General features: G+C 41.9%; 1 protein-coding gene across 5 annotated transcripts in view; it reads left to right on the top strand.

Annotated features, from left to right (window-relative positions):
* Positions 1 to 18,547, top strand: part of LOC125466304 (HIG1 domain family member 1A, mitochondrial-like) — a 55,923-nt gene that overhangs the window by 29,748 nt on the left and 7,628 nt on the right. Inside the window, exons 1-2 of one of the 5 annotated variants that reach the window (XM_048560638.2) lie at positions 17,107 to 17,533; positions 18,171 to 18,258. The exons of 1 other annotated variant lie outside the window; for it this stretch is intronic. The gene's annotated coding sequence lies outside the window, so the exon portion shown is untranslated. Of the gene's footprint in view, positions 1 to 17,102; positions 17,539 to 18,170; positions 18,259 to 18,547 lie in introns of those variants that run through there. 3 more of the 5 variants (XM_059638749.1, XM_048560641.2, XM_048560637.2) reach the window with 3 other exon arrangements.

Raw genomic sequence — 18,547 nt, 5'->3', positions numbered from 1 at the left:
AGAGAGTTCATGAATTGAAACATGTGTATCGAAGGGTTATACTGTTAGTAGCAAAACTGCATTTGTATTAAGACAACAGGTTTTTGAATTTAGCCAATTAATTTAAACCAGGCCCTAGATACTGAAATCCAATTGTATTTAATTCTGATGGTTTTGACAACCTGGGACCAATCCTGGTGTAAGAAATGGACAGGTCATCAATGGTAAAAAGAATAGAGGGCATTTGGAAAATTGTCTGGGAGAGTCAACTGCCAGCTGAAGGGGTGAGAATGAATCGCCATAAAGAAATAATCTCCTAAATCTCAAGAAATCACTAAGCTCTAAGAAAGCACCACCTTAAGCATCAAAGGTACCACAGCACTTCTAGCTAAGAGTCTTTTCAGAGAAAAGACCCCCGACAGCAGAATCAGCAAAAGAAAGACATTGTGACTCGATCAACAGAAGAAAGGCTGGAGAAGGCAAAGTTTTCCAGAAGACACAGTTTGTGCGAACTTGAAGAGATTAAGCTTTGATTTATTGCTGTCTTATTAATTGGGTTTATATAAATGGGACTTGTGTTTATTTGAACAGCATTCCATTCGAATTTAGTTCAGTTGGGGAAAGTTAGTTCTTGTGGAGTGAGTTGTTTGGTTTGTTAGTAATTCTATTAATTTATTCATTGTTAGGGTTAAATAAATAATTGTTACTTATTATTTCTAAAGTGGATCAGGAATTTTCTTTCCTTTCAACCATTCCTTTAACAGATTACAAGAGGAAAGGCGAGCTTCACTGGGTGTTTGGAGCTAATTACTAGAAGAGAACCTCTATTCCTCTCATATCAGGTGGGGCTTGTGTTTTGATTTTAATTATCAATTGCCCTGCAACTAAGGAACTATCAAGCACTGAGTGCAATCGTCTTGAGTTCATTATGTAACAACTTAACACAATAGATAACATAATTATTGATGCTTAGCTCAGTAAGGGACCAAACATTTGGAGCTATAGTAAGTAAGAAACAAATTGGGAACAATTCTATTCATTGACTTGTTCCTAAATGGTGCATTGTATAGGATAAACACAGCTCTATTTATTTCTATATGCTTGGTTGTTCTTTCACTTTGACATAATTCACCTCTTTGCAATTATGGCAAATCATGTGGCCGTGTATGCTGAGTATTACAATGGAGGTTTCTGTATCCATTATATAACACATTTTACGATGCTGTTCCATCATCTGGCAATGGGAATGTGAGAGGGAATCTTATACAAGCTGAATTCAAGAGGAAGTCTGTATTGATTTTCGTTGCAGTTGATCTGAAGCTAGGACATTTGCTCCATGTAGTGTTCAACTGGAAGGAAAATAAGCAACATAATTATAGGAAAAATGAAAATTAAATGGCTATTACATTGGATGACAAATTCTCCTACATTCCCACAGACCATCAAGTTGATGTAGATGAATAAGGTCCTACATGTGCGTTTCCATTTGTCAGAGGAGACCAAAGCAAAGGAGATAAATATAAGAAAGGCACCAAACACCACTGTTAGGATTTCAGGTGGATACTTTGTACCTGAGGAGAATGGATCTCACTACCAGGAGGAATAGCTGAGGCACGTTCCATGAATGCACTTTAGGGGCAATGTGTCATGGGCATGTGAGAGGATAGATGGTTTTTCTGCTGTAATTCGATAATAATCAAGGTTGAAGCAACATTCTGAAAATCTTCGACCATTTGACAGTGACTCCTAGTGACCAGTGCTCACAACAACAAGCAGAATCGAGGCACATTTTTCATATTAACTCAGAACAACAGCCTGGATTCTCCAAAACGTATATTGGCAATGCCGTGAAGTTCACCTTGATGTTACGAAGATGTGAATCTGACAGAAATATTCCGTATCCCACATGAGACAGGGGCGAAGCTAATAATCTCAAACACATGAGTAGTAAAAGGACCAGGTTGGTTAGAGAAAGATCGGGTATAACAATGTGGATACAGATACTAAATTATTAAACAAATAATGAGGCGGTATAGTGTCTGTGTTAGCACTGCATACACACAGGGACCTGGGTTTGATACCAGCCTTAGGCAACTGTCTTGTGCGGGTTTTACATATTCTCCCTATGTCTGTGTGAGTTTCCTCCAGGTGCTCCGGTTTCCTCCCACAGTCCAAAGATGTGTAGGTTAGGTGGATTGGCCATGGGAAATGCAAGGTTAGCGTAGGGGGGTGGGCCTGGGTAGGGTGCTCTTTGGAGGCTAGGTATGGACTTGATGGGCTGAACAGCCTGCTTCCACACTGTAGGAATTCTATGATTTTACTTTAGCAACATCCTCTTCTTGAGCTGAGGCAGATCCGACGCAGTAGTGACATTGGATGGGATAAAACTAAATAAAGAGGAGGTACTTAAAACTTTGGGAGTCCCCAGAATGGAAAACCACCCAATTTAGACAGGATGCACCATTTCACTGAGGGAATTTAAGTAACTGTGGAAACTCTGCTCTTGATCTTCTAATCTGTCTTGGGCATGGGTCTAGCGCTGCAGGACTGTCCAGGTCTCTTTTTTTTTTAAAAAAAGAGTCATGAATGTTTTGTGCCAGCATTGGGATGGGATTAATTGGATAGTTTGATCAAACAGAGAGCGTGGGATGGGAGTGGTGGGCTAAATGATCTCCTTCCGTGCTGGATTATTCTATGATTCTATACAGTAATTTCAACTTTACTCTGGAATTATGTTTGATCTGTATTCCAGATTTATACACTGCAAGTGAAACTTGTTAATAACAGATGCTCTACAAACCAGCTTTAACCCCATGTGAGGGTATTGTACCTAATCCTACAGATTCATTATGAAAGTTATTGGTCAAGATCCCCTTTCTCTTTATTTCAGAATGTCACTGTATGCTTTGTTAAATCACTGTCATTTGTATGGTTGCAGTTTTTGTAATTATTTCTTTTTGGATAATATTTCTATCGTGCCAAATGAATTCCAGATTTTACGTAAATATAAGATAACCACTAATAAAGAAATCAGAACATTTTCTTTAACTCATTGATAGAGTGCAGTTTTAAGTCAGCAAGTGGAACTTTGAAATAAAAATAAGCTGTTATCCACGAGCCTTATTCTAACATTGAATAAGATCATGATTTATCTGCTACCCAACTCCTTTGTTCCATATTCCTTAATCCCTTTAATAACAAGTGAAATTAACATGAAATTCATGAAATAGTGGAATTAGACATGTTTAGAAAGATAATTAATTTTGCTAAGTTTTTATGACATCCAGGGCATTGAAGCAACTATTTTGTTACAGTGTGTTGTAATATAATGGTCCAAGAATGTCCTGCAGCAACCACAAGTTGCCTTTTCGCTCAAGAGAAGTAATCTCGCTTTGCCTTGATTATAGTCCATTGCTATGTAGCTACTATCGATGGGAAACAAAATTTATCAAGTTAGTTTCATGAGTTTACATGTAAAGTGTTGTGTTTAGACTTCCATTTTACGTGTCAGTTTCACTAGCCTATGTGGCTGGAGAAAGATGCAGTGGTTTCTGTCGGGGTACGTCCCATATATTTCCGTGATGCATGACTACACTCTATATGGTCTGTTCTCTGGGACACACACACAGGCAAACATCAAACACACCTGGAGGACCGTCAACTTGGTGAAAGACATCTTTGGTTCTGCCCAAAACATTTTGGTCTTTCAGGACCAGGAGTTGACCTTGACTGAGAGTTGCAGACTAGCACGTTCCACGGTCCAGAGCTACATGCTGAAGGACGCAATAAAGCTTGGGGCAGCTACTTGCAAGGCACAATGAATAAAGACCACTGTCTAAGAACTTTTCAGCTGAAGCTAAATGGGGCCCATTCATTTACTGAACCCTCCAACTGCATCAAATATATGTAAATACAGTCTTGTACAAGTAAGAAATGCCTTTGGTTTGTTTGCTGGATAAAGTCAAACTTTATCAAACAAACTGTTTGTTTCATTAGATGCTACCATACAAAACCAGGCTGCTTTAGTGACTAGATATGTACAAGCTGTTTTTATGAATATATTTTTGAAAATTTAAAAAAAAAGTCAGCATCACTGAGAGAAGCAGGGAAGGTGAGGACCTGTGACAGGTGGAGCTCAAAACTGATTCCATAGGTTGGAGAACAATGAAGTCCCTCTCTCCAGCGGAGTGATGGGAAACAGTCAAAGGGAACATCAAGAGCCTCCTTATCCTCTAAGGTGTTCAGAGGGCAAGAGTCAGACAAGAAAATCTGTTCAAACCCCAGAAAACCATGCAGAACCCATTCCAGCTGCAGATAATGGGGGTCGATGTCACAGATGATTTCAAGGAGGTGATGTGCTTCGATCTTTGCCTTGGAAGCCTCCAAGATAATTTTCCAGTGCAGCGTCTGCACCATGGAGCAAGATGATACATGCTCGCATTTCTTCTTCCAGAAAGTAGACAGGGAGAGCTCTATGCTCAGCAGCTTGAAGGAGCAAGATCGTTCGATAATGTCATCTCAGTCTGACATCCTGAGGATGAACAAATCTTTTGATGCCAGACAGTAAATGACATGAAACCCACAGACAGAGCAGCCTCCCAGTCGTTCTTGTCATCTATCACTGAGGTCTTAGACGACTGCACACAGGAGAGGCTGGACCAGCCATTACTTCTGGATGAGCTGACCAAGGTCTTCAAGTCTTCAGAGAAGAATAAATCTAACAGAAGTAATGGCTTTCTGGCCAAGATGTATTAAGCTCTGTGGGATTTGATTGGCTAGGACCTGCTGGAGATGTATGACAGTATGCTTCGGGCAGGTAGCATGCGCGAATCCATGAGGAAAGGTATCATCACCCTTATCTACAAGTGGAAGGAGGAGAGGGAGGAAATAAGGGAATGGGGACCAATTTCACTGCTGAATGCAAATTACAAAATCCCATCTAAGGCCATTGTCAAATGAGTCAGGTCTGCTTTTGGGATCAGTGATTCATCCCAATCACACCTGTGCTGTACTGAGCAGGCTCTGAGCTTCTCGCATTTCTCAGGGATATGATCACCTACACGCAAGACAGGGAGTCAGATGGCTGGCTCATCAGACTGGGCTAGGAGAAAGCCTTTGACAGGATACCACACACCTACGCATGGGACATGTTCTCCAAAACGGGTTTGGGGAGGGAACCCACGAGTGGATCCAACTGTTCTGTACCAACATTGTTAGCGCAATCTCAATTTAATAGGTGGTAATCAGAAAACTTGCTGCTCAGATTTTGAGTCACGCAGGACTGCCCACTCTCTTCTGCCTTTTTTGTGCATTGTATGGAGCCTTTCGCTGAGTAAATCAGGAAGGATGTGAGCCTGAGAGGGGCAACTATTCCAGGCAGTGGAGGCCTGAAGGTCAAAGCCTCCCTGCACATGGATGTTTTCCATTTTCTGCTCTGATCCACCGTCAATGCACAGATTTGTACGCATCTGTGACAAGTTTGAACTGGCAGGAGCCAAGGTAAATCGAGGCGAGAGTGAGGTCATATTCTTTGGGAACTGAGCCGACTGTTCCTTCACCCCTTCAATGTCAGGAGTGACTACCTGACGATGCTGGGAAAATGGTTCGGAGAGGCTGGGCATGGGAGGACGATATTGCTAAGGTCAGGCAGAAACTTTTGGGAACACTGCCCCCTCTCCAACGTGGGTAAAAACCTGGTCATCAGGTGTGAAGTACTCTCTGTTGTACATGGCATATACATGGCATTCCCAGAGCCTGCACCACTGCCATCACCTGATCCATCTTCCACTTTGTATGGAGGTCTAAGATGGACTGTGTCCGCAGGGACACCATATACAAAGCTCTGAATAGGGGGAGGGAGCAACATACCAAATGTCACCCTCATCCTGATGGCCACTTTCGTATGCAGCTGCATCAAGCTGTGACCCTCAGTACGCAAACGTCAAGTGTCACAATGTGCTAAGGTTCTACCTGTCCCGGGTGTTGCAAAGGATAGAACTGGCCTCGTTATCACAGAATGCTCCAAATAGTTAGACCTTTCCATATTAACTGTCCTTCATGGAGAAATTTGCAAGGAGACCACGAGTCCATCAGGAAGCGATTAGCATATAGTGTCTGCAGCAACCTACAGGAATAGGAGAAGACTGATCCCGTTGAGTTGTTCCCTGAGCAGGCTGTCAAAGTCATTTGGCAGAAAGCCCCATTACCAGAACTTTCCAATAAGCAACAAGACATCACTTGTCTGGTGGTGAGAACAGCACTTACCTGGGAGATCCTCATTTTATGCCTGGACTCTGTGTGCCACCACCTGCTGCCCTTGAAGCAGCTGCAGGTGGGTTGAAACTGTCACACAGCTCCTGCTGGAAGATGTCTTTGCAAAGGAAGTCTGGAGAGAGATGTAATAGTTTTTGCTGAGGTTCAGTGATGCAGGTGATTGGGGTCTATGGTCTGTACCCTGGGATGCATGCTGAGACTAACGTTGACTACAACTGGAGGACCACCAAGTCGGTGAAACTTTTGACTTGACTTGCCAAAACTTGTTGGTCTTTCTGACCAAGGAGTTGATCTCGACTGAGTGGTCATTCCAAGGACCAGGACTTTGTGCTGAGGGATGCAAGAATACTTGGGGCAGCTATCGCCAAGGTGTCATGGGGAAAGACCAACGTATAAGGTCTTTCTGCCGAAGTACAACTGGGTTCCATACAGTTATGGGATGTCCCTCCCTCTCCTGGTGCCTCAAATGTTTGTAAATATCATCTTGTGCAAGGAAGAAATGCCTTTGGTTTGTTTGTTGCATGCAGTTAAACTCCAGTGTTTGTTTGTTTCTCCTCGTGCTACTTTACAGAACCGTTCTGCTTTAAAGACTATGGATGTATATAAAGTTGTTTTCAAGAATAAAATAAACTGTTGAAATTAAAAGAAGACAATCAGTGTCACCAAGAGGAGTGGGTGAGGTGAGGACCATGTGACAGTCTGTCATTATCACTGAGACAGGACCCCATGGTTAACATTTAGAGGAAAGGACAAGCTGAGGGCTTATGGCAGACAGTCAGACTGTTCTTAGACTAGATTCATTGGAGCTGATTGAATTGTTTCTGACTCTACTACAGAGAAAGGAGATAGCTGTTTGGTGAACCTCTGGTAAGTCCTTAACATCTTTTCTGTTCTTAATTTTGCATGATATATACACATTGGTGTTAAAGTTTAAAAAAAAATGCAAGGCAAGCACAAGAAAGTGAAGAACGTGATAAGAATCAGCACAAGGGCAGAGAAGTTAAAATAGGGTGACACAGTGGGAAAGATTTTCAGGTTTGGGAGTCAGAAAAAAAAAGGATATGTGTAGTCACTGGGACACAGTGTCAATAAGACCAGGAGTTGAAAAGTTGCAAGAGAGAGAAAAGGAGTTCATCAAATAGGGGTAGGAGCCAGTGAAAGCTCAGGGGTCATCCTGACACACAAGTAAGTATTTCTGCAGTCCAGTCTTTATAACCTGATCTTTACATTTGGTCTGTTTAAAGCAGAAGGCAAGGTCAGTGGTATTTAAAGAACATTTAATGTTTTTTAAACTAGAGAAAGTAAAAGAAAAATTACTCTAATGGTAAGGCATGGCAAGGCAGCTTGGTCCAGTGGAATGCTCCTTAGTGTGAGATGTGGGAAGTCAGGGACATTTCCAGTCCCCAGGGTGACTGTATTTACAGGAGGTGTCTCTAGCTGCAGCTCCTGGAACTTGATGTCTCCAATGTGGAGCACTGTGGAGTACCCACAGTGCTGAAGTCTTTGAGGATAGCATGTACAGTGAGGTAGTCACACTGCAGGTACAAAGTGCACAGGCAGCAAGGGAATGGGTGACCACCAGACAAGTAAAACCATCAGGTAGATATTGCAGAAGAGCCCTGGGGGCCATCTCTCTCTCAAACAGTTTTCCTGTATGGTATACTACTGAGGGAGTTAGCTTTTCAGTGGAACGCAGCAAGAACCAAGTCCGTGGCAACAGCTGTGCTGAGCGGAAAAAACAAAACATGCAGAACAATTGTGATGGGGGATTCTCTTGTAAGGGGACAGTGTATATAGTTGTACCTGATAAATTTGATATGATTACAGTTATACTGACATGCCTGCAGCGTGACTAAGGCTCGGAAGTAAACATTGAAGTTCATTCAATCTTTCAGAAGAACTGGCTAGACAGAAAAGGTGGTGAGATGGTATTGTTAGGGTAAGATGAATTCAGTGCAACAATGAAAAAGAATATTGGTGTGGGAAATCCAGATGTGTAATATGTGTGGATAGCCCTAAGAAGCAAACGGATTGGAAAACATTAGTAGGAGTTGTCCAAAAGCCTCCCAAAAGTAGTAATGAGGTAATGGATGGCATTAAGTAGGAAATCAGAAATGCACAGAACAAGGGTACTATAATGAAGTTCAGAGGAATCTTGAGGTGCTTCTCTACAGATTGATGAAGGCGGCAGTACGGGTTAATAGGGTAATTACAAAGGCACATAGGACACACCTTTATCGTGGCATAAGAGCAGGGGTGTTAAATTGGAACTCTACAGCTCTTTGGTTCAGCCATAGATGGAGTACAATGTGCTGTCTAATCACAGCACTTTAGGAAGGATATGATTGCACTGTAGGGGTCCAGAGAAAATGCACTGGGATGTTGCCAGGGGTGTAGCAGATTAGTATTGAAGAGTGGTTGCATAAGTTCGAATTGTTTTCTTTAGAGAAAACCTGATTAGGTTGGCTCCTTTCAAAAATAAATTCATTGAGTCTGGGAGAAGAGAATCCATAAGGGAGGGGCTTATTCATAAATTCATCTTGTTGTGATCAACCCAGGGGGTGGGTGAATAACTAAGGGAAATCAGTTCATATGTTATCAACTGGGACAATTTGGGGTATCCCAGCTGAAACTGTAATACATTGGGGAAACTTCACTCGGGGAATGGTTGTAACAGGAGATATACCTGAACAAGGTACGATTGGAAGAAGCACTGAAGAACATGTGGTGCTTTTGTTCACCTTAAAGTTGAAAGAAATAAGACACAATCGTATTGATAATATATTGGAATAAAAATAAATCCGACCACGAGTTCATTTCATCTAAAGAGAGGAGACACTAATGGAAAAAGTTTTTTGGGCTCGTAAGGAATCCAATGGGGTTGACTGACTAATATGTAGAAACAGAAAATAAGGAACAAATATCATCGATGAAGAAATACTGAATTACTGAAATGTGAAAAAACATAGAACATAGAACATAGAACATAGAACATAGAACAGTACAGCACAGAACAGGCCCTTCAGCCCACAATGTTGTGCCGACCATTGATCCTCATGGATGCACCCTCAAATTTCTGTGACCATATGCATGTCCAGCAGTCTCTTAAATGACCCCAATGACCTTGCTTCCACAACTGCTGCTGGCAACGCATTCCATGCTCTCACAACTCTCTGCGTAAAGAACCTGCCTCTGACATCCCCTCTATACTTTCCACCAACCAGCTTAAAACTATGACCCCTCGTGCTAGCCATTTCTGCCCTGGGAAATAGTCTCTGGCTATCGACTCTATCTATGCCTCTCATTATCTTGTATACCTCAATTAGGTCCCCTCTCCTCCTCCTTTTCTCCAATGAAAAGAGACCGAGCTCAGTCAACCTCTCTTCATAAGATAAGCCCTCCAGTCCAGGCAGCATCCTGGTAAACCTCCTCTGAACCCTCTCCAAAGCATCCACATCTTTCCTATAATAGGGCGCCCAGAACTGGACGCAGTATTCCAAGTGCGGTCTAACCAAAGTTTTATAGAGCTGCAACAAGATCTCACGACTCTTAAACTCAATCCCCCTGTTAATGAAAGCCAAAACACCATATGCTTTCTTAACAACCCTGTCCACTTGGGTGGCCATTTTAAGGGATCTATGTATCTGCACACCAAGATCCCTCTGTTCCTCCACGCTGCCAAGAATCCTATCCTTAATCCTGTACTCAGCTTTCAAATTCGACCTTCCAAAATGCATCACCTCGCATTTATCCAGGTTGAACTCCATCTGCCACCTCTCAGCCCATCTCTGCATCCTGTCAATGTCCCGCTGCAGCCTACAACAGCCCTCTACACTGTCAACGACACCTCCGACCTTTGTGTCGTCTGCAAACTTGCTGACCCATCCTTCAATTCCCTCGTCCAAGTCATTAATAAAAATTACAAACAGTAGAGGCCCAAGGACAGAGCCCTGTGGAACCCCACTCACCACTGACTTCCAGGCAGAATATTTTCCTTCTACTACCACTCGCTGTCTTCTGTTGGCCAGCCAATTCTGTATCCAAGCAGCTAAGTTCCCCTGTATCCCATTCCTCCTGACCTTCTGAATGAGCCTTCCATGGGGAACCTTATCAAATGCCTTACTGAAGTCCATATACACCACATCCACAGCTCGACCCTCAACAACCTTCCTAGTCACATCCTCAAAAAACTCGATAAGGTTTGTAAGGCATGACCTACCCCTCACAAAGCCGTGTTGACTGTATTTGATCAAGCCATGCTCTTCCAGATGGTCATAAATCTTATCCCTCAGAATCCTTTCTAACACCTTGCAGACAACAGACGTGAGACTTACCGGTCTATAATTGCCGGGGATTTCCCTATTTCCTTTCTTGAAGAGAGGAATTACATTTGCCTCTCTCCAGTCCTCAGGTACGACTCCAGTGGAGAGCGAGGATGCAAAGATCTTCGCAAGTGGCGAAGCAATTGCATTTCTCGCTTCCCAAAGCAGCCGAGGACAAATCTGATCCGGGCCTGGCGACTTGTCAATCTTAATGTTTGACAAAAAGGGATGTTTCATTATGTTTACTATTACTGTTCTGTGCTTCAGAAAAACTGGTGGAGGCAGCCTTGGACTGACTACTTTCTCTGTGACTTTATCCCTATTTTAGATCATAAAATTCTTCCTATTAATATTATAGGTAGAGACCCTACCATTCTTACTTTATACTTTATTTTACTGTTTATTACAATCCTATATTGGAGGATAAATAAATAATCTTATTTAGTTTCAAAACAATTCAACAATAAAGTACCCTACTGACAATGGGGTCTGAATGTAATTAGTGTAATTGTAGCATTGTGAGATACTGATTGTTGAAGGGTTGTTGATAATGAGCTTGTCAGCTTGAGGCAGAAATGGACAGTAATAGCTTTGATGCAAAATTGGTTGAGTGACAGGAAACAGTAGTGATGAACATTTGCTATTCAAACTGGAGGTTTTCTGTTGTATGGTCTCCTCAGATTGATATTAGGACCCCTACTCTTTTGTTAATGTCCCTTACTTGGGTGTTTCGCACGCAATTTCAAAATCTGTGGATGTCACAAAAGATGTGAATGAACTGTCTGCAGGATAATGACAAAATTCAAGAGGACATAGACAGGCTGGTGTGATGTCTGGGCAAGTTCTAGATAAGATTTAATGCAGAGAAATGTAAACTGAACATGAGGAGAGGCAAGATAGAACAAGCCTGCATAAGAAATACGAGCAAGAGTAGGCCATTGGCCCCTTGCTCCTTGTTCACCTGACAATAAGATCATTACTTATCTGATGTGGTATGAACTCCACTTTCCCACCTGCCCCTCATGCCCCAGACTTCTATTCCAGTCAAAAATTTGTGTAACTTAATGATTATAGACCTAACCTGCTCAACCTGTCTTTCTTAGACAATCGCTTTATCCCTGCCAAATTGACCTTCTCTGAACTTCCAATGCTAGCACATCGTTCCTTAATTAAGATGACCAAAGCTGGGTTCAATTTCAGTAATGTCTTTGTATGAACAGTTTAAGGAAGGCTTCCTTACGTTTTTACTCCATTCCCCTTGCAATGAGGCCAACATTCTTTTGCTTTCCTAATGGCTCTCAGTACCTGCATGCTGACGTTTTCTGATTCATGCATTAAGACACATAGGTCCCTTTGTAGCACTGCAATCTGCACTCTTGCTTCATTGAAATAATAGTGCTTTTCTATTCTTATTGCCCAAGCTGAATTCCTCTCATTTTCATATATTACTCCTTAATATGACTTTTGAACGAGTGCAAAAGTAGAAGTATCTAAAAGTATATGTTAACAAATCATCAAATATCCCAGGAACGATTTAGAACATACAAGCTTCTGAGCATTATGAATAGGTCATTCAGTACAATGACAAGGAGGTCATGATAAATGTTTCTAAAATACTTGTTTTGCCTCAGCTGAAGTATTATGTCTGGTTATGGCCGCTACACATTAAAGAAAGGTGTAAAGGCGTTGACAGCATTCAGTAAAGGTGTAGGAGAATTGTTCCAGAGATGAGGACAAGCTTCAGTTACATGGCCGGATCAGACAGCCTGGGGCTGGGAAAGAGAACAGAAAATTTGATGGAGGTATTCAAAACCACGAGGGGTCAGAGCAGAAAAGAACATTGTTCCCATTGGTGGAAGAATCAAAAATCAAAAGACACTAGTGAGTTTTGAGAAGATCTGTAGCTCAGGTTGAGGTTCTGGATGTGAGTTTGCTCGCTGAGCTGGAAGGTTAGTTTTCAGACGTTTCATCACCATTCTAGGTAGCACCATCAGTGAGCCTCCAGTGAAGCGCTGGTGTTATGTCCTGCTTTCTATTTATTAGTTTAGGTTTCCTCGGGTTGGTGATGTCATTTGAATGACATCACCAGTGAGTTGCATTTGCAGACAACCAGCATGGATGCTGCTGAATAGCCTCTCTTCTATTTTGTAACCATTCTATAATTCAATGATTTTATAAACTGATCTGTTTCTCGTGATGGCTAGATGAATTCAGTCAGGTGAGTTCCGGAATGTGTAGTGTCAATTCACTCCTTGACCAGCAGAGATTTAGATCATTTTAGAGGGAAATTACAACAAGATTCAAAATCACTTGATTAGTTAAGGGAAAAACACAAAGGTTCCTGCTTTTGAATTTCACAATTTTGTCAAGAACCTAGCAACATAGAAGATATTTGCAATAGATTGGCTTGTTCGCTGTTGTGTACACGAGATTGTGGCATGATCTGATCAAGGAGTTTAAAATGTAATGACTTGATAGGGTAAAGAGAGAAAAGAACATTCATTTGCTGAGGGAATCGAGACGGGGAGTGGGGGTTGGAGGGGAAGGGACTGTGAGCCGGGCAATCTTAAATATGAGGATATTACACAGCACAAGATTAATATAGAAAACCATTGCACATATTTTTCCCCAATGTGTTAGAAGCCTAAATAATAAGTGACTGATTTGAACAAGATCTGACTATGGACATGGTTCGGCCATTTCTCTGGTCACTGCACACAGTGGGAAGATATCTGGAACCTGTTGCTGTGACTATTCCATCTCTTCAGCCTCATTCAGGCTTTCTGCGCTTTATAAGTAAAGCTACAACATTCACCCCAGCCAAGTTGTTCCTTACAAGTAAATCGACTCCATTCAGACCACTGGCCAGACTACAAGTCACATTCCATGTGAACTTTTTGTACAAAGGAATTGGAATATACTATCCACTTATTCTATTTCATAATATTGTGGTTTTCATTGAACTCTCTGGAGCAAAACATTCTGAGTAGCAACCCACAACACCCTCCCCCCCCCCCCCAACCATGTCCCTTAATATTGTTATGGGTATGGCAGCATCACCTAGCGATTTATTTTCCCTTTCGTCGAAAAGCTTTAACACCTCATCTACCTTATTCATTTCTACTGCATTTATAGTGTTGTATACCTCCAGTCTCCTAATGTAATTAATTCTATAATTTGATACATGGCATTTTCTTCTTGACTTCCCCTTTAAGATGCATTCTTACAAATTTAAGTCTGTAACACAAACGTCCCAGCATTCTGAAATACAGGTGCTCCACTTTATTACAATGGAAATACTTAGGCCTTCACCTCTACCCTCAGTATCATCTTGTTTTGATCTGAGGAGGCGATCTTAGGGCATTCCAGCCATTCTCTCTTCACCTTAGCCACATGACTTATTTTCACTGTCCCATTTTCCATCCCTGTCAATGTTACTGAGGTGAAAAAAAGTTCAGTTTTATGGATCAGCTAATAATCGTCTGCCATCACAACTACCTGTTGAGGAGCTGCAAACCTTTGGATTTCAGCATCTGTTCTTATTGCAGAAAGTTGTGACTTTTTCCAAGAGAACTATCTCTGTAAGGACATCATAGATGGTTTCAGCTCAAATGCTCGTATCCACTTCTCAAAATCTCTTTGCTTAATGCTTTCAAATTCAATGAAGGTTTGGCTTGACCCTTAAATTTCAAATCCCCTGCCTATATGCTTCAATTACTAACTCAACTGCATCAGAACAGCCTTTTCTTTGGTGCTGATCCTTCCATTACTGCTTGAACAAGTTCTATAAATAGAACTCATAATGAAATCCATTGACTTGTTTTCCTCTTCCATATTTTCAGTTGAAAGCACTGTCCTTTTCCCATCTTGGTCCACAATTCACAAGTTAAAAATAGAGATAAATGATATGATCTTTACAGAAGTGAGAACAATCCCTCCAATGTGTTGATGTAGTGAACTGCAGAGTATTGCCATATACATGTACATTACACATGCCAATTTGACAATATAAAGATCTGGAAATGCTTTAGGGATGATCAAAACACTTGCAGATCCAGGTCACTACCTTTAACCTTGAAAGAGGCAGTCCTAGAAAACTTCACCTGTGAGGTATGAAAGTTACCTGTGGGTTATCCAGCTTGTAAACAAAAGGTCAGATATGAGAATACACAAAGAAGCTGTATTTCAGACAACAGTTTTCTTTGCAGACAGAAATAAAGAATCATAAAATTTTAACAGCATGGAAAGAGGCCCTTTGGACATTGTGTCCATGCCAGTCATCAAATATCCATTTTTCTAATCTCATTTTCCTATAAATTGCTTGCAGCCTTGACATTTTAAGTGCTCACCCAAATAGTTTCAGAATGTCCTGAGGATTCCCACCTCAACTTTCTTTTCGGCAGCAAATTCCAGGTATCTGCAACCCTCTGGGTGAAAAACATTTTTCCTTAAAACACCTCCAAACCTCTTACTCCTTACCTTTAAAACTGTGTTTTTAAAAATTAATGATGGATGAATGATGGATACATAACAGCACAACTCCAAGACCTGTTCGCTCTTGTCCTCTTTATCTCTTTGCATCTCAGAAGACAACAGGTGGTGAAAAGCAAGTTCCAAAAAAACATCAATCTATCAAGAACACAAAAATGCCTAAAATTTTCACCAACGCAAGAATGCAAGTTATCAATGAAACAGCTGTGGTCCCAGATTAAACCTAATCATTTGTGGAATCTAGATGTTTTTGAAAATGTTTTATTCTTGATTTTCCTCTTGTACAAGACACTCTCTCGATTTAGATTATACACCTGTATTTGTGTGTGCACTTGATGACGAGTTTTATTATTTTTCTCAGGGTTAGTAAGTAATGGAATTCTTTTCTTTCACTAACCCTGTAATTGGCTCCTTCGTTTTGAATAGCCCAATAGGAAAATTGAGAATTATGTAGCTGCATGCTAAAAAGTCTTTATTGTGGCCAACTGAGTGGTTTAAAAAGTGAGCAGCCAGGACATCCCCCATAATTTGGTTATTACAGTTCTTGTGATTTGCATGTGACCCCGTAAATCCTTACATACTGAGGGAGGGTGGTCTGAAGATATGATGTCCAACAGACGGAGAATGAGGCCATCAACAATGGCAGTCTACTCTATTCCCAACCGCGGATGCTCTACTTTACTTTAAAAATTCATTCATGGGGAGAGGACATTGTATAGGGCAATAAAAAATCAACCATGTTGCTGTGGATCTGGAGTCACATGTAGGCCACACCAGGTAAGGACGGCAGTTTACTTCCCTCAAGAGCATTAGCGAACCAGATGGGTTTTTCCAACAATCAACGATGGTTTCATAATCATCACTCGACCCTTAATTCCAGATTTTTACTGATTTCATATTTCACTATCTACCCTGGCAGGGTTCAAACCCATGTTCCCCAGAACATTACCTGAGTCTCTGGATTAACAGTCCAGTGATACCACTAGCCCGTCACCTACCTATTATCAAAAACAAAATACTGCTGCTGGAAATCTGAAATAAAAACAAGGCAGTGGAAATACTCAGCAGGTCAGTTACCTTCTGTGATGAGATCTGGCTCAGGTTGCGATGAACCTTCAAAGGACCTTTTCTAATATGTTTGTTCATGGTTTGTGACTGCCGCTGGCCTAGATAGTGTTTAGTTATTTTCTAATCAACCTGTTCCGCGATGTTGATGTACACCTCCGCAGCAGGTGGGACCTGAACCCAGGCCTCCTAGCTGAGAGGTTGAGACCCTACCGCAATAATCACCAGTAGCTATTTGTTTACTGTTCATCCCTAATTGCAGTGGAGAAGATGGTGGTGAACTGTCTCCTTCAATGGGTGCATTCCATGCACTGTAGGTGCACCCACAATGCAGTTAGGGTGGCAGTTCCAGGAACAAATACATATCAAACCAAGTCAAGATGGAGAGTCGTTGGGAGAATGTGCAGGAGATGCTGCTGATCATGTCCTTCTGGATGGTTGTAGTCAAGGTTTGGAAGATCTGATGAGCTCTGATGAAGTGTCACCTAGACATGAAACATTAGCTTGCTTTCTCCCTATGGAAGCTGGCTGACCCACTGTGATTTCCAGCATTTTTTGTTTTCAGTACAGATGCCAGCATCTGCGTAATTTGCTCCTACTGGGTTTGGAAGACACTACCTATCATTACCAGAGATAATGGGAACTGCAGATGCTGGAGAATTCCAAGATAATAAAATGTGAGGCTGGATGAACACAGCAGGCCAAGCAGCATCTCAGGAGCACAAAAGCTGACGTTTCGGGCCTAGACCCTTCATCAGAGCATGAAGGGTCTAGGCCCGAAACGTCAGCTTTTGTGCTCCTGAGATGCTGCTTGGCCTGCTGTGTTCATCCAGCCTCACATTTTATTACCTATCATTACCAATACCTGAAAGATGAATTCTGTTCTTCTCCCACAGATGCCTCTGTCTGATCTGCTACCTGCAGCAATTTCCGTTTTCACTAAAAGGCACGTCCTATCTTGCCGCACACATCAATCGCACGCCATGTGTGCTGCAATTCTGATGGACGTCCTCCGTTTAAAAGAGTAGAATATGATTTCTACACAAAGGCCAAGTTAATTTGTGTAATCAGCAGAGTTGCCTTTTATGTACAAGAGGCGATGAAATAATTCTTTATAAAATGCAAAGCATGCGAGGTGAACACTGCAGCAAGGAGCAAACGCAATAGTCAATGACGGAAGCCGGTCAACATAAGGCCGCCAAGTTCCTTAATTCAGCCCTTCCTTTAGGAAGTTATTTGCTGAGGTCTGACGCAAGCAAACATTTACGATAGCTCATTAAGACATCGACTTTCCACCGCCGGCTTCTTGAAAATCCGTCCGACCAGGAAATGTACTAAGTATCGTGACTGTAACAAGTGCAGCAGTTACACCGCCTTCTGCTCAGGGCTGATTTCCGACTAAGGTAACGTAAGTCTTCGTAGATTAAATTGATATTTCGTGTTTGAAACATAGTTGGTCGTTCGGGGCAGTTTGCAGGTTGCTAATGTTACTTAACAGCATCTGTTGAAATCTGATGCATTGTAAAGATGCCAAACCTGGCGCTTGGGCCGGATTGATTGGTTAGTGTTAACAGCCGAAGGTGAGTCTGCTTGGTGCTAGCTCCTATCATTGTCAAAACGGAATTATACCGTCTGTTCAAACCCCAGGACCTCCCTAGGTGCAAAAGGACAATCAGCCATGATCCAGGCGTGCTACGTGTTTCGGAGCCATATCTATATTTGGCAAGGAGCCCATATAAAACAATTCAGCAATATGCTATCTCATGGTGATTTACTTACGAAAATTGTGCTCTCCAACCTACTGATGTACTTTAATACTGATGAAGAACCCCGGCCTGAAGCGTCGACTTTCCTGCTCTGCTGATGCTGCCTGACCTGGTCTGTCTCCAGAACCCCACTGTATAGGCGCTGACTCCAGCATCTACAGTTCTTGCTACCTTTCCACTTTAATCCTGAATGAATAACTAACTAAATCAATGTTGCAGTGACATTTTTCAATCTTAGCATTACTTCCATCTAGATTTAGTTTTTCTTTTGCAGTACTTTGGGTGTCGCAAGAACACATCGACTTGTCCCTCATTGACCTTTGGATGGTGACGTTGAGCCACTTTCTGTCAACTGCTGCCGTGTAGGTGAAGCTGCTCCATCAGCACTGGGAGTTAGCAAGTCCAGAATTTTGACCAAGTGGTAATGAGAGAGGGGCACAGTATTTCCAATTCTGCACGTTGTAAAGACGTGCACTTGCTGTTTTCAAGGCGATAGAGGTTTCTCGTACGTCATTCTGAGTCGCTGCGATGTATCCAATTGACAAGTACACACTGCAGTCATTGTATGTTAGTGCTGAAGGAAATTTAATAGTTACATTGATGGATAGAATGTTTATTTTATTCACTCCCGCGAGGTGGGCAGCATTTAAT

This window comes from Stegostoma tigrinum, chromosome 31 (assembly GCF_030684315.1).
Source record: "Stegostoma tigrinum isolate sSteTig4 chromosome 31, sSteTig4.hap1, whole genome shotgun sequence".
Taxonomy (NCBI): Eukaryota; Metazoa; Chordata; class Chondrichthyes; order Orectolobiformes; family Stegostomatidae; genus Stegostoma; species Stegostoma tigrinum.
The sequence above is the reverse complement of the archived record's forward strand: the minus strand, read 5'-3'. Positions and strand labels throughout refer to the sequence as shown.